Source organism: Ostrinia nubilalis, chromosome 6 (assembly GCF_963855985.1).
Source record: "Ostrinia nubilalis chromosome 6, ilOstNubi1.1, whole genome shotgun sequence".
In the NCBI taxonomy this organism is placed as follows: Eukaryota; Metazoa; Arthropoda; class Insecta; order Lepidoptera; family Crambidae; genus Ostrinia; species Ostrinia nubilalis.
In genome coordinates, this window is record NC_087093.1 from 6608429 (window position 1) to 6624941 (window position 16513).

The 16513-nt window shown below is 33.7% G+C and overlaps 1 protein-coding gene and 1 long non-coding RNA gene across 8 annotated transcripts in view; one reads left to right on the forward strand and one right to left on the reverse strand.

Moving 5' to 3' along the window:
* Positions 1 to 1142: 1142 nt before the first annotated feature.
* Positions 1143 to 3039, forward strand: LOC135072474 (uncharacterized). Its single transcript, XR_010257446.1, has 2 exons — positions 1143 to 1458; positions 1547 to 3039. It is a non-coding gene; the product is annotated as an uncharacterized LOC135072474 (long non-coding RNA).
* An 8365-nt stretch (positions 3040 to 11404) lies between these two features.
* The window catches only part of LOC135072478 (multidrug resistance-associated protein 1), a 45080-nt gene continuing 39971 nt past the window's right edge, over positions 11405 to 16513 (reverse strand). For all 7 annotated transcript variants that reach the window (XM_063966402.1, XM_063966399.1, XM_063966400.1 and 4 more), the window contains exon 27: positions 11405 to 15058. The gene's annotated coding sequence lies outside the window, so the exon portion shown is untranslated. The remainder of the gene's footprint in view (positions 15059 to 16513) is intronic.

Consider the following 16513-nt stretch of genomic DNA (forward strand, 5'->3'; position numbering starts at 1 on the left):
GATAATAGTAATTAAATTAGAATTTAGATCTAAGATAAAGGTCAGCGGTAACGCTAACCGTTACAGTGTCTGGATTGTTGACGTTAAAAGTTACCGTAATCGGGGCTCAGTTTGTTTTTATTGTCACTAGAGAGAGACACTACCATGAAGCTACAGATAAAAATGGAGGCCACACTCCGAATACCTACTTGAAGCACAAACTAAGTATCACTATCTCGCTCTCTGTGGGCAGACTCGCTCTTTCTAAATAAACAAAAAATATAAAATTGCTCAAATTCAATGAAACCAATGTAAAATCATTATTTCTTGACATAGGTATCATTAAAAATGATAAGTGTAATTACTGGTAAAACGTTTTAGGAAGAAATTACTGTAAAAATGTGAAAAATGTTTACAATGATCCAATGTCGGAAATCACGAAATAAACACTTACGCGTGGAATCTTATGTCACTTCCAGGACACCACGTACTACTGCAACCACGCACTACAAAATTTTGCACCAATTCTTGTGATAAAACAATGATTATTTCCTGTAAACAATCTCAAACGAAATTAACTACTTAATAAACAAAATAGTAAACAACCGCCATGATGGGCCAGATTGGGCCGATGTTGCCACATGGTACCGATTACCCAGGAATTGGGATTGTAATTCCCTGATTCGCCAACACATTAAGCCTAAATGGCCGACAATTTTGTGATTTTTTATTTAACTAGGTAATCTTAGTTTCAAATATTAATTATTTATTTGTTTAACTTCTGATATGGTTAGTGAATTGGCTATTTCGAAGAATTTACAAGGAGATTTAAATCAGAAGATAGCAATACTACAGTTCACACTAAAAAGAGAGGTAGGGCCGCAGAGAGCGAGATAGATATAAGTAGGTATTTGACTCAAGTTTTTGTTCCAACTCTGCCCTCCATTTTTATCTTTAGCTTCATGGACACTACTCACTGCACTCGTACGCAGTGTTGCCAACATTTTTAAAATACAAGTTGGGTTGTCCGTATAAGTAAAATTTTAGTGGTCAGACTTGAGTTTTATGAAATTTTAATTGGTTATCATCGATTCGATGTTTTAACACTGAAAACTTAAAAACATCGATACATCGAGTATTTCAATAGCTTTTTAAAACATCGGATCCATTCGATGTATCGCATTGTAAACATCGATGTTTTCAATACATCGATGTATATCGAATATCCCTAGGTTCTCTATTTCCTATGTATTACTTTTCTCTATGACCACTACTATTTTGTTGTTTTTTGACAGGCGAACTGTGTGTGTACAACAAACTTACCAAGACGTGTTTTTTGTGTTATTTATTTATTCTTAGGGGCTGTTCTCCTCGGATAAAGTAGGATAGAGGACGAGATTTCTGCGTATTTTCTAAAAAAAAAATTATATCGCTATGGATACAATCTTGAAATTGGACGATAATGATACTTTTGATTTGGTAAGACTACGCTGTTATTATTTTGCTAAACTCTTTATAATACTTAAATTTCATGATACTACTTACCTAAATTAACTGACCATTTCAGGTTCTAGAGGAGTTGTTGCGAAAAAACCATGCATCAAGACACTCAGTAAGTCCTGAGATAGCAAATGTAATAGAAGCTGCCAAAGAAGATTTACGAACATCCTTGATTAAAGCCAATTTTAATATTGATGAAGTATCTGACCGTATACTCGATGGTAATTACTGTCAAGATAGAGCTTCAAAGTTTGTTACGCTATTAAAAGAAACAAAGTCAGAGTTATTTCGTTCCATCATTACACATTACAATAGTTCCTACGGTGATGTTTGTATGGACTTTGATTGGTTTGTGAAGCTTGTACTAGGCACAAGTGAATCTAAGGTCATAAGATATCCTATAATACAATTGGTATTGTCAACTGTTAACTGTAATAGTCAGCGAAAGCAGAAACTTTGTGAAATGGACAAGGATGTATTAACTAGATTAATAAAAAACCTGGAAACTTCTCTGAAAGAAAGTCCACCTTAATGTTTTGGATTGATATTTATTTGTTCATTGCAATAATGAGACTAAATCAGTTTTTAATCTATACTAATATTATAAAGCTGAAGAGTTTGTTTGTTTGTTTGTTTGGTTGGTTGAACACGCTAATCTCAGGAACTACTGGACCGATTTGAAAAATTCTTTTTGTGTTGGATAGTCCGTTAGTTCCTGAAGGCTTTAGGCTATATACACTCGGCATCAAATAAATCGCACCTCCCGCGACAAGCACTTATCAAACGTATGCATCCCCACTTCCCACCAACATTGGTACCATTTGAAAGCCTAGTTCTAAACTTCATTTCATTAAAGGAAAGGCTTTTACCCCAAAAATGTGTCTTTACAACGATCCAGAGTCACTTCTTCAAAAAATAGGTAGTTACGCTATAGCCATTTTTTATGACTATAAAACTGTTAAGTTGGGATTAATCGCTATCCATCTGTTAAAGAGGACACGTGAGATCTTTATTTGGTTTTATAACCATAAAAATTGGTCTAATTGATCCCAGAGGTGAGCCCAAAGTGAGGTATATTTTCAAGTCACATTTATGGTATATGTTAATTATTTATTTAGAAATGAAATGTATTTTTCTTGAAGGATATTTATTGGGCTTTCAAATAACACCAATATTGTTGGGGTACCATGATTGTGTCAGAAGAAAATCTTTAAAGTTCGCGTCGCGGAAGGTGCGGTTTATTTGATGTTGAGTGTATCATCACGCTAAGACCAATAGGAGCGGAGCACCAATGAAGAATGTTTCAAATCAGTGATTTTTTTCCTTTTGAGAGCTGACGCTGCGTAAACGGTTAAAGTTTCGCAAAAATCATGTATCACAGGATTGTTCCCCTTTAAAAGTTCTAAAAAAAAGTCCGCGATAGTATAATATGTCTATCTTTTAAGGTTGGCTCATTTTTATGCAAAAAGAAATCTGTTTGATATTAATGCATTATTTTCGGAGGTTTTTTCATAAACATGATATTAATCCTTATCCAAATAAATAAGTTATTCATCACAAGTATTTAATTTTAAACATACTTGGCCTTTACACCATTCAATTTCAATAAATATCTTAGGAGATATCGCAGTTTTAAAATATCATCGCAGCAAAATAATGATCAAGTAGGTACTGCGCGCGCCACTGATGGATCAATGCACAGCCTAAACCGCTGATCATAGAGACCTGAAACTTGGACGGTGTGTTCTTTGTAAGACGTAAGCATCTGATAAGAAAGGATTTTCCAAAATTCTACCCCTAAGGAGGTAAAAAGGGGAGGGCAAAGTTTGTATGGGATAACGAGATTCCTTCGTTCAATCTACTTCAAATTTCGCATAAGCATTCTATAACAGAATTAATGGAAGACGTGTTTCGTATTTTAGTGAAATGCATCCCCTAACTATGTTAAAAAGGGGTAGAAAGTTATTTTAGTGGTGATTTGCTTCAAAGTTGATATTAATTACTCATTAGCTCATTAGTGCATTTTTTTTACAATCATGTCATGTTAAAGACTATCATACTCTAGGGGCCTCCACTTAACCTCGGAGTGGGTGCCCGCTGCGTGCGCTCGCCTAACAATGCATAGTAATGCATGACGGTCAATTCATGCCGCGGGCACCTGCTTGCGCTGTATATGTCACCGGAAAATAACAAGACTCGTAAGTTGATCAATTTTCTAGGTAGTTGATCAACTCTCGGAAAATAATAAACGGCATTTGAAATGTACTATTTAACGTATGTATTTTAGTAAGTTGATTAATTTACGGCGTCTTGCCGTTAAATCATCCGACAAAGGCAAGGTGTACGATGATTGGTTAAAAGACTCACGTGCTTTTATACCGCTCCCCGCCACCCGGCCGCCGCCATTACCGGTTTAAACATAAACAAATCTATCTACAAGTCTAATTTTTTAGAAATCAGCAGAAATGTCATCAAAAATGGCCAACTGACATAAAAATATTTTTAGTCTGTGAACTAGTGATGCGACAAAACTTCTCGTTAATCGCGAAGTGAAATTATTATAGTACCTACTTGCGTATCATCGCCGGGTGATCGTCAAAATACTAAAAATATGCAACAAAGTCGCAACATTGAATGTGAACTGATTATGACATTTTCGAGAACAGGAAACAAACTGTATGCACAGATGTAATCAAAAAACACACTGGACAGTAAAACAATCAATGATATCCGTAAAGTTATTAAACTTCAAATAGTTGCAAAAAGTTCTGTTTGACAGTGTTGCTACTAGTGACATCTCGCTCGCTCAGTTCTTTGTTGCTCTATTCCGCTAGGGAGGTAATTTAAGATGCTATCAATGAGGGTTTTCGCGATTGAAAAATCCGCCAGATGGCAATACGTAGACGCGAGGTCCAAATGTTGCATGATTGGTTATTTTTGACATGACATTGACAGATATGTCAAAATCCACCAATCACGCAGCATTTGGACCTCGCGTCTACGTATTGCCATCTGGCGGATTTTTCAAAAGCGAAAACCCTCATTGAAAAAATATTTTTATTTTCTTTTATTTTATTTACTTGTATAGGAAAATAAGCCATGGAACAATACGTAAGCATAATTGCATAAAAAAGTAAAATAATTTCGTTTAAATAAAACCGACTAAAAATTAAACTGACTCCGAAAAAGTAAAAATAATTTTACGTTATCTCCAGTATTGTCGAAGTTATCGTTGGAAAACTAAACAAAGTATCGTATATTTTTTATTTAAAATTAATCAGTAATCGGAATAAGTGAATACTTAAAATAATATCGATTAAATTTACAGATTATTGTCTATGACTCACAGGTTACAGCACTGATGTGTCAGAGACAAGTCATAGACAATATGGAGATAACACATGATTTTAAACGTCAAGTCAATTTGACAAGTCTCACAAATTTTCATCGTCCACGTATTTTTCTAAAATAATTTGTTTCAAAGATTGATTTCAAACTGGTATAAACGTGAAAATAAAGTTGGTTTCATGGGCTTGTTAAATAATGTGTATGATATTATGAACACGTAAGTGATTATGGTGTAATTGTGTATGAAAGTGTTTGTTTACATCTCTGCTGGATTCTAAAAAATCAGTCCGTACTTGTTTTTCTTTATTTACAGTAGTAAAATTAGCACAAATATTAGAATACAAATATTAGATATTTAGACTGATTGTACTGACTGATTAAACTGATTATAATACTTATTATTAATATAACTTACAATAATAAAACTCTGAGCTCCAATATATTTTTTAAACATTTTTAATTTATTTAACTATATAGCATAAACGAACTTTAATATCCTTATCTCTAATATATAAATATTAAAACAACATATCTAAGAAATCTAAGTGTTTGTAACTCTTTGAATAAACACTTCCTAAATGCTTATAATTAATGCTGTCGACCAATCAGAGAAAAGTGTATTAAGTGACGGATAATAGTCTACCGTCAAATAGTACACTGGGCAACGATTGGCCCATTTGTGGATGATTTTACTGGTAGCAATAATAGTTTATTATTAAATTACGGCTAGGTACCGTAAGTTGACCAATTAGCTAAACTTCAATGCGTTAAATAGTACATTTCAACTGCCGTTTATTATTTTCCGAGAGTTGATCAACTACCTAGAAAATTGATCAACTTACGAGTCTTGTTATTTTCCGGTGACATATCGCACACCTAGATCTAAACTGAGACAACTCAAAAATTGCCAATTTTAACTTATGCTTATATTCAAATACTCGCTTATCATACGCATCTTTCCAACATAACAGGTTTAATAAAGCCTTGATCCATTTGCCGCTAGATGGCGATAACTTACTTTTGTTGAATCAACGCTTGTCAACCCCTTCCACCTAAACAAGCGTTTTGTCAGTTGACCTTCGCTAGTATCAGAGAGTGCACGTATTAAAATGAACGAAAACGCGGATATTTAGATTTGTTACAGTTAAGCAGAAAATATATAATGAGTTAATTTGAGTAGTAACAGTATTGATGAATTGTTCTGCAATAGTCAACCAGATCATTTTGACTTGTTCCAGTTTTGTTTGATAAAGTAACTTATATTTTGTTACTATTTTGAGTTGAGTTTGTTTTGATGAATCAACTTGTGAATTTCTAGTTGGCGTAGTTTTGTTGGATCAAATTTCAATTCAATGTTTTTCTATACAGAACGCGTAGTTTTGCATGTTTCACCTAAAATCAGGTACAGTATGATAATCCCTGTTTCTAAATAAAGTTAGTTTTATTCAAACTGTTCAACTGATGTGTTTGAGAAGAGTGTTTTGAGTTAACTTACTATTGTTGGATAAGTAAAAATTACAGTGGATATTTTTATTATTTTCCGAAAAACATATGCTAGGTCGTTTTCTTTTAAATATTTTGAGAGAACAGTGTAAAGATAGTTAAAATGGCAATGTATAGACGACGGCACTTCAAGTTAAACACTGTAGTAACTAATGTAGTTGTAATACAAGTGTATAGTCTGATATGCTATTCTTTGTAATGTAGAAATAAAAAATAATGTAGAAAAAAGGTCGATAATAAGTAAATAAATAATAAATAAACATATCAATCAGCTGATGCTAAGAAAAAGTGGCTGAAGAAACTCAAACACCTATCATGTTCACCATGTCATGAAATCTTCATTTAAATCTCTTATGCTGATCCAAATCGTATTAAAAAAGAACTGTTTTCTCAAACAATTCCTAAATTGATGATTAAGGATATCGAAACATTCAATGAAAACACTTTAATAGTGCAGGAAGAGGACTCAGCCACATCTTGAAATTTTGAAATACAGAGGACCAAAGAACGTGGAAGAGATGACATTTGATAAGTTTTATGACAGTAAAATCTTGCAAAAAATGTGGGCAACTAATTTGGTTGTAGACGAAAATCGGAATCAAGTTAAATGGCACGATATAAAAATTTTAAGAGTGGAAAAGGAGGACTCAAATCTCAAAATGTCCAAACAAAACTGATTCAAGTCTAAATGTACTTTATTATTTATACAAAGTCATTCCCCTAAAATGTAACAACTAAAAAAACTGCGATTAAAGGTAAAAAGGATAGATTTTTTGACCCAGTTTATACACAGGGTCATTTCACAGCCTATCAATAATCCAAAATAAAACTGAGTTTCATAACTTCCCTAACAAAAAATGTAGTAATACGTTTTTTTCGCCTCCTGAAAAATGCCCTTTTTTGAGTTGTCTCAGTTTAGATCTAGGTGTGCGAATACATAAACTCATTTTCGCGCGAGAGTTTTTGCGGAGGCCCTTGAGGTAGTGGGAGTAGTCTTGAGGAAAAGCTCCTTCTCCCACGGCCAGTGGCATGCTAGAAACTTGGTGATTCTAGCACCCGTAGGAAAATAAAAAAAAAAAAGTTTACCAATAATACTGCGGTAGGTGTAGTTTTCGATTTCGTTGTAAAAAGATAATACCACCGATCAAAGGCCGAGCTGCATATTCATAAAATAAAATATAAGAAAATTTTATTTTCATGTTTATTTAACCTTTAAGATTTTTATATTTTATAAGTATTCAAACATTTAGATAATAACGTTAAAAATCGTATGAGAACGTTTTCGACTTCTCCGCGGACGAAGTCGCGGGCAAAAGCTATTTGTAAAATAATTAGACTAAATTATTAAAAGTGCCTACCCAAAGTCATTATTCCACGCGGACGAAGTCGCGGGCACAGCTAGTAAGATATTTTAAACATTGTTCAATAATAAATAATAATCTGATTCACTCACAGGATAACATTCTCAGTTCATAGTTCTTTATCTGCCAACATAATTTTGTATGAAAGTTCATTGAACAGCATACTTACCTCAATAAACAAAACTTAATATTCTGTTGGTTTCAGTATTTTTTGTCTCAAAATTTGGAGTTTTCAAGAATTTTGAAAAAATGTATAATGTTAAGTTACATAAGTGTACATAATATTAAATTTTTAGATTTAAGTTAATTAAAGTATTTAACAAAACTAATGTAAGCTTTTTTATAGTTGTCTAATTAGTCCAAGCAATAAAATTTCTTAGAAATTCCATAAAGAACAACTAAAACCAACTCAAATCCCTTAATCATTGGCATATCTAGGGCATTCTAGGGTATTTTTTTAAGGGGGAGCCTGGCCCGAGCCCGAGATTGGTATGTTGTACCAGCTTATGAAAGAGTACTATCATCTTCGGTACCCACTACCCATTCGGGGATCCTAGTGGACGACATGCAAAATCCTCTGGGGTGGGCACAAAAAAAAAAACGCCCGAGCGAAGGGATTTAAATACTGTAATGGCGCAGTTACATTATTCGCGAAATTCAACGAATCAGTGGTAAACACGCAGTTCATTTCGGTTTCACCTTGCGTTGTCCATACTTCCGAAATCCGAGCGCGTGTTCGCGGTTGATCGAAAGTTAGTGCGAATCACAAGATATCTAGTATAAATGAGGATCAGTACTGTTGTAGAAAATTCAATAAAACTAGTATCTACGTTAATCTTTAAGACATAAGAAAGATATATATTTTTGAATTATCCAAATCGGACCATTACTTACGAAGATATTAAGTAATAAACATAGGCCGTTTTTGCCGCTAAAAGTCAACGTACGCAGGGCCGCGTGACGTCACTATATCCGAATCGAGCGCAGCCGGCGTACTATTGGGATGGAAAATATTTTTTTCCAGCTAAACTATCAGTTTTAGAAAAAAACTTTTAATAACATTTATTCATCAAAATATTTTTATTAAAAGTTATACCCAGTTTCTGGCATTTCTGGCATGGGGGGGGGGGGGTGTCATAACCAGCTTCTGGCCGAAGGGGAGTCATATCCAGTTTATGCTTATGGCCTGGGGGGAGGGGCAAGCCTTACCCAGCTTCTGGCCTGGGGGGGAAGTCATGCCCAGCTTATGACCTGGGGAAAGGAGGGGGGCGGGGGAGTCATACCCAGCTTCTAGGCTAAGATTAAATAGATTTCCAGGAAGGTGCAGCTGTCCTTTCCTGCACAGCTGGCCCGCCCATGGGAACGGCGAATAGATAGGTAGGTACTATCGGGGACTCGGACGCCTTGACACCTTAAGGGCCTAAATTGTTTGCACACACACACTCGATTATGCTACGCCCCCCGTTCATTCATGTTTCGGGTCTAAGCAGCGTCGGCGCACCACTGTAGATGTTTACCCTTGCAAACCAAGCTCTATGTAAAGCATTTAGGATTGAGTATTGCTTATTACCCGCATCCGTAGCGCTCGTTTGGCAACGTCGCATTTTAGTCAATTTGAAACCCAATAAAGAATCGCTACAAAATATTATATGGGGCTTCGTGTAAAATTTGAACTAGCGACTGCCCGCTCGGGTCACAAAATTGGTATCGCACATTCCGAGGTAAGTAACTGTGCAATTTCCTGAGAAAAAAGTAGCCCTTTCTATAATTATTGTTGATATTAAGATTAAGAGTGTAAATCTCGTGATATTAGTTTAGCTAGTTAAGGCGAGAAATACAAAATCATACAGTTAGTTACTTTCGAATTTTACTTATTTAATAGGTATTTAATTTATTCGGAACTTATAATTTATAAACAATATTATGTTATTGAATTAATTAGTAAAGAGTTAAGGAATATTTGTGGCTTAAAAACAATTATTGTAAGATAACTTCATAATAACTTTCTTAAATCCTTGAATGTAAATAAAAACCTATAATAGGTTTCTATTTATTTTTAATACATTGGCAACTTTTGTTTTCCGTTTTAAAGAAACACTTATCTAACTACGTTATTACAATTTAATACAAATATTGCACTAGGTAGCTATGATCCAGGTAATTTGTTATTTTAAATATTATAATATTCAGTTAGTTTTATTTCAAATTCAATTTTTTATTGCACATTAAGTGTCTTTACACAAGGTCTTAAATCAATAACAATTAAACTTCAAACTAAATAATACTTAAACAGTTAACAATGTTTATTGTAGATAAGTTTGTAAGTAAATATAAGAATTAAGAATTATTTTGAGAGGCATGGTTCAGTAATCGCGCGAAGGTCAATAAAAAGGCAATCAAACAGTCCAATTACTAGCACGGGTCAACACAAAACAAACTCAATCGGTTATTGATCACAAAACTTCACAAAAAAACAAAGGCGAGAATATGTCGACAGTTCGCCAAAGGAAAAAGCAGACAGACCTCGTATAAAAACACAATATTAAAAAAATACATTATCTATTTGTTTGTAACCAAATTCTATTATGTATTAAAATTCTAAGGCTGAGTTGCACCATCTTACTTTAACTTTGACAAACGTCAAAAATCCGTCAAACTCCATACAAAGAGCACCGGTTACTGTTATAGTTACGGTCAAAGTTAGGTGGTGCAACTCAGCCTAAAACTAAGAAAGATTGAAGAAAAAGAAACATTTCGTTTTAAACCTTAACCGTATGACAATAAAGTGCACAATGGTATTTCGTATTGCAACCTAAGCCCTGATTGTCTCTTATTGGTCGTAGTAAAAATATAGTAAAATGAGTAACCAATTAGAGACGGGGTGAGCACGTGACCGGAGCGATGCGCTTACGCTAAAATTTCTACAAAGTGGTCAGGCGGAAGAGTCCCCGATAGTACCTACGTAGGTTTAACTCAGAAAAACTAAATAACAGGTAGGTATTGCGTGTACATCGAAATGATCTTCATAGCAATGTCTTGTAGCATAGGCAGAGTGTATCTGCCTACCTTATTGTTAGAAGGAAATAAATTAATACCTATACATTTTTATATTTTACTTGGAAGAAGAAATGACTCTAACAACACTTATGAACACTTTATTTGAATAAATCGCCAAATATACCACCGCGGAGACCCCAATCGCGTCTCTGCGTTCCATTGAATCGTATGAGCGTATGGATTTTTTGCGATATTTTTCACAATTTCTATTTAAAAAAATTACCTATCGATAGCTTACTTTATTCTGATGAATAAATGTCATTACAAGTTTTTCTCTAAAACTGATAGTTTGGCTAGAAAAAAATATTTTCTATCCACACAGTACGCCGCGCGGGCGGCGTTCGGATCGGATATAGTGACGTCATCGTTCCCGCGCCGGGCGGTCAGTGAACTTTTTTAGTAATTTGGCCATAACTTCGTCAATTTTTGTCGTAGAACAAAAATTTTTGGACTGTGTATTAAGGATTTCTTAGCCCTATACATCTGCATTCACAGCTAAAAATCGAAATGATCCTCATTTAGCTATTTGGATCAAATATGTAATTGCTCAATAATGAATAATAAATAAATAAATAAAATAAAGTAAGGCAGAGCATTCATTTTACAGTTTTACTGCACAGTAGTTGGGAAGCTTTTGAGTACAAAAACAAATAAAATTCATACAAGTACTTTATTACGAAATTTACTCTGTTATTATATTTTTTAGGTATTCATAAATGATAAAATACTTAATCCTTAAGACCATGTCACTTGGTAAGAAATAAAAAAACATTAATATATAAGACTACATCCATAAAACTAAGTAAATGTGCAAGTCAAAATGTGAACAGAACAAAATTAACTACAATTGAACACTTCAAAATGCAGGCAAGACAATATCATTCATTAAGTATATTATTTATTTTACATGCGTGAAGTATTGATGTAGGAGGACGGCGGCACTATTCATTGTATAAAATAAAATTATTGCAGGCAGGTTGGCTTATTAAGATATGGTAAAGAAGTTCAATTAATAACTACACTTATATTGGCATCAAGATCGTATTAGCTACTTACAATTTAATTAAAACATATCGGTTAATGAACAATCAACAACTATTTATAATAATTAACGAATTTTCAGTACCTATTAGCACGGTAATAATATCATACAGTATTGTAACTTCATATAAACAGACGAAACGAGAACTTTCTTTCGAAATTCAAATCTCGGTATGCGCTCGGTATGCAAAAGTCGGGGGTGTCGCGAATGTGCCGAATGGACGTCGGTGGCCAAGCTGTGGGCCAAGTGTTAAAAATGACAAAACTGATTGAATTTGAATGACCGTCATTTACGGTCAAATTGGTAAAAAACTAGTCAAATTGTTATTTTCAGTCAGTTTGATTTGAAATGAAAATGATGTTGTATTAAACCAGCTTATTTTTGCCCACGACTTCAACGACGAATTAAAGTAACAGATCATTATGATTATTAAAGTTTCAAAATGATTTAAGTAGTTTTTACTAAATTAAATCTACTAAGTAACCACAAAACAACACACATTTTTAACCTATTCCATTCACAAAGTATTTTGTTTGTCTAACTAAATAAAAAATACAATTACAAAACTAGATAGAAATTTTAAGTAGGCAGATGTAATCAAACTGGGTACTGTAGGTGGGCAGCCCTATCGCATGTTGTCATACTGTGACATACCGCGCGACTGTTGACATTTATTTCAAAAATATGGCCGAGTTGGAATACTGTATAGATAGTATTACCGTGCTATTAGCACGCCGCGCCAGAAGAATATCCTGACGGGTTGACCTTCAGTACCTACTAGACTATGTATAATGCCTTGTAGTTAGCGCTGATCTGTTTAAAGCTATATTCCTATTAGCACTGTACGAGATGACGTCTGAATATGTAGCCAGTGTCCATGGTAGCCAGTGCGGCAAAGTCAATAATATACCTTTATGCTTATCTTATTCTGGTCAAGTACAGTAAGCATAGCCTGGTTAAGATACATAAATGCTACATTCATTTTCTTTGCTGTTTCCTACGAGTTCAGTTTTCAATTTTAATGCGACTTGACTGTGGTGTTTAGTTAACTTGTCTTAAAAATCCATAATTAAACTACTAAGTACACATTATCATATTGTTATCTTAGTTCAATAGGCACAAAGAGTGATTTATAAGTACACAATTAAACAACTATATTCGAATTTTACTAATATTACTCACACTACAATTATTATGTACATACTCGTAATGTATTTACATTGAATGAGAAATGAAGAATAACCTTTTGAACAATGACAACAATAATAGGTTCTCTAGCTATTCTGATATTCATTTCTTCAATTAAGTATGTAATAACAAAAACGTAGTATACCGTTGGGCCTACTGAACCATTGATAAAACATGGAAAATAAACGTGTTATTTCAATAAGTATTATTTCTATGACATTGAATAATAGCACCCAAGTGTGAATACAGTTTTATATACAGCAAAAGAGCAGAATGACTTACCCAATGGATTTGAACTTATTTAGAGTCAATTGAATTTCGTTACATTGTGGTTGGATCATAAGCTGGCGACTGTATTGTCTATCTAGAAATCTTGTTAGCACGTACAGACGCCGGCACATCAAGCAAAACACTGTGCACCTTATTATATTATAGTAATAGGTGCCATATTGCATTAAAAATGTTTAGTCTGATGTGCTGTATTTTTTTATTTTAATGCAAATCTAATTCTTTTAAGTATCTTATCAAATTGTATTAAGTACCTTCCTACTTACTATTGATACTTTTGTGTTTGAAAAGAGCCAGATGAATAAATATTTAATTAGAATAGTTTATCACCAAAATGTTTTATTCAATAAACATATTGATAAAATATGAATCTAACAGTTACGTAACATCTATAAATTCAATAAATTGCAATTATTACTAATATAAAGTGTAAGTACATTTCATAATCTCAAATAAATCTGTTTATTACTTTATAAAGAAGTTTTAACAATAATCATAACGAATCGATATTCGGTAATGTAGGTCTTGAATTGAATATTTAATTATTACTTCTAATGGAAAAATAATATTTAGGCACGCAATATTCATGCGGTAACTATGTACCTACGTATATGTACGCTGTTTAATAAATGCAGTGATAATTATACTTTAACAATCTTCCAGCTAATAAATTAGCATAATTCAGGTTTAAACGTAAATACGAGTAAATTTCGTAAAGAGCATGGCATTGCGTTAGCACAGTGGAAAGAATAAATATGCTTGAGGCTATAAATACGCGTTTTGTGAATGTTTTTCTCGAGATTTTGTACTAAAAGACCTTGAATAAGCACACCAAACCAAATTATTCAAATGTGGTAAATTATTTACCTTAACAACAGGAATGGTGTGATCTGATAGGATTAACCCATGTACTTGCATTGCTATTTGCGTTTTATATAGACACGTCGATATAACGCATTCTGGCACTTATTATTCTTTCCACTATGTGGTTGGTAACTTGATTTTTAACATGGTAGTCGGTATACCGTGTAATAACAAAACACTATTCATTCAGATCTACCTACAACATAAGTACGTTTCGAGTTATTTTTATGTGTGTATTATTTGTTTCTCAATTACCTAAAAAGTCCACAATATTAATATCACAAGTACATAGTTTAAAGTTATATAAGTATCTTTATTTTCGATAATTGAGATATAAATAACACATATTTCAATTGGCAGCTACAATAAGGTTGGTTTAGTTCGAAATACCGAAATAAATAATAGTAAATCAGTAAAATATTCAAAGATAAAACCTTCCGGTTTTTCAACTAACATTATCACTATCACTGGACTGGTCTCCACACCACAAGCAACAAAATGAGTACTACTACTTTGGAGTAGTAAATATACAAAATATTAGTGCAAAAACACCCGTGAGAAAAGTCACTATCACGCACACCACTCTTATATTTTACAAAACCGAAATAACATGTAAAATCGTTATTCCTTCCATTATTTTCAACAATATAAAACGATCCAATCATTTATAATAGTTAAATATTCCAAATTAATATTTGAGGTAGGTTTATTTATTACATTCGCCCATTGCAGGATCGAAGTTTGAAAATTTAAAATATTTGTGAGAATTGGAAAGTAAGCAATTCACTCTCATATTTTGAAAGAGTGGAAGCAACATTATGTCGATTTATTCAAACTATTTGGGCAATCAATTGACGACGTTGGCGGCACGGGCCGAACCGTAAGGGACGCTGTTCTTGTCCTGTAGCGGGCGGCACCTATGCTGGCCCTGGAAATAAATAATAATTAAATAAATAAATATGGGTCCCTATTAAGTAGCCAGCGAATAGACCCCTCCCATTCTTCCCAAGGCTCGTTTAGTCGTAATTGGTCCAATATGCAATTGATCCAACATAACTGTCGGAAAAATCCCTTACCGAAAATGCTATCGGATCAATCGCAAACTTTAATTTTTTTCACCAATGGACCAATCACGCTTACATCCAATGGACGTATGTAGTATATTCTTTCACATCTGCATAAATAAAAAATGAATCGCCGAAACACATTTCCGCCGCACATTCTTTACTGTTGTGTTCGTCGTTATTGCCAGGACAGGAAAATATGGCGACATGAAGTTAGCCAAGTCGGCTAGTTTATAATATTATGTCATGCAACGAAAGTTGAGGCAAATACATACTGGCACCACAGAATAATAATAAGTACTACGTACAGAAGTTTTTCTTCGCGAAGGTATTCAAAAAAATGTATGCTCAATGTCATCAACAATATGGTGTAATTTAGCTTGTCTTAAGAGTCGAGCACCGTTTTGTTGACATACGTCAGTGATCGGTACTGTCTTGATGCCATAGGGCTGACTGCTACAAGAAGCTACTGTGTCGCCATCTAGCGCACCACACTTGCATTCACTGCTCTTCGCGGCAACGCGCAGCTACATGCGGCCGCCAGTTATATAGTGTAAGAGCTAGCACCTAAATATTTTATAACACACATAACTGTGACAATTTATTTCACGTGGGCGAAGCCAAAAAGCTAGTAAGAAATAAAAATTCAATTCAGTAGGTATTTCAAACCAAATTTTATTACATAAACAAACATTATACTAATTTCATTATGGGACCTTAGTATGTGAAAACTGCAATTGACGATATTTCGCACTGTTTTCAATATTATGTATTACAGAACGTATGTGTGATGGGATGATATTTTCGAAAATACGATTAGAAAAAAATTTTCTCGAAAAAAAAACATTTACCTCTGGATTTTTTTATAAAAGTTTAATATGACCGTGTTTTACAATAAAATTCCTATAAAATCACAAAGGTATCATGTTTGCCTCTTTGATTTCCTGGCTGTTTTAGATTTCAAAAACCTAAATATATTAATTTATTAACTTTCTGATAAAAATGTGAATGGCTCTTACGATGTCCCCCCCTTAAATCAAAATGTCTTTATTTGGTCTATATGCCCATCATCACTACGTAATAATTATAAAAAAAAGTCGCTTTCCTGTCTGTCTGTCCCTATGTATGCTTAATGCTAGATCTTTAAAACTGTGCAACAGATTTTGATACGGTATTTAGGGTTCCGTAGCCAAATGGCAAAAACGGAACCCTTATAGATTCGTCATATAGTCTGTCTGAACATAGAAAGTTTTTGTGCACTTTTTAAAATGAGTTAACCAAGTATATGGCTATTAGACTTGCACACGTCCGTCCGTTTT